Below are 382 nucleotides of genomic sequence, written 5' to 3' on the forward strand. Positions count from 1 at the left end.
CGATTAAAACCAAGTAATAAATTAAACATGGAATGGTTTATATACACATTTATATAATATTTTCATAAAGATTGCATAAAGTCACTCCTCCCTCTCTGCTTCGTATACTAATCTCCGTGCAAAGGGAGCCTCTGACCGACGCTCACCGAACTTTCTCTTCTTTCGCATTGCACTTCTGCGTCAGGCAACTGACGCCGCAGCAGGTATCTCCAACGGGATCCAAGGATGTGGTGTGCACATAGAAACATCGTCAGGAACTTTTGATACAATTGGCGTTTGTGAAGCAGGAAGGTCTTTTGAAGCATGAGAAATGGGTGTGATATCCATATCAAAAGAAGCGGGAAACATGGAAGTTGCTGCGGTGGTCATCGTACAGTATTCC

Source organism: Penaeus monodon, chromosome 22 (genome assembly GCF_015228065.2).
Source record: "Penaeus monodon isolate SGIC_2016 chromosome 22, NSTDA_Pmon_1, whole genome shotgun sequence".
NCBI classification, from domain to species: Eukaryota; Metazoa; Arthropoda; class Malacostraca; order Decapoda; family Penaeidae; genus Penaeus; species Penaeus monodon.